We start from the raw sequence: 315 nt of genomic DNA, 5'->3' as shown, positions 1-315 counted from the left end.
GGGGGAGAGCTTAAAGGGACCGAGGCGGGGTTGGGGGAGCTCTTCAGACGTACCCCCACTCGTCTCTCCTCCTCTCACCCCAGCATTCAAGCCCCCAGTTTGGGCTCCCTTGGAGTTGTCATGGAAACAGGGAGGCAAGCAAGACCAGGCAAAGTGGGTGGGACTAAGGAGAGGAAGGAGGGAGAGAGAACACTCTAGAGCCGGCCCCTCCGAGCCTGGCTGTAGTGATCAGCTGTGGGAGGAATGGAGTAGGTGCTCCTCAGATTCAGTACCCAGCTCCCTGCAGGTCTGGCTCACTCCAGCGAGGCCGCTGCC

The sequence above is a fragment of the Myotis brandtii genome, unplaced genomic scaffold (assembly GCF_000412655.1).
Source record: "Myotis brandtii unplaced genomic scaffold, ASM41265v1 scaffold130, whole genome shotgun sequence".
Taxonomy (NCBI): Eukaryota; Metazoa; Chordata; class Mammalia; order Chiroptera; family Vespertilionidae; genus Myotis; species Myotis brandtii.
The sequence above is the reverse complement of the archived record's forward strand: the minus strand, read 5'-3'. Positions refer to the sequence as shown.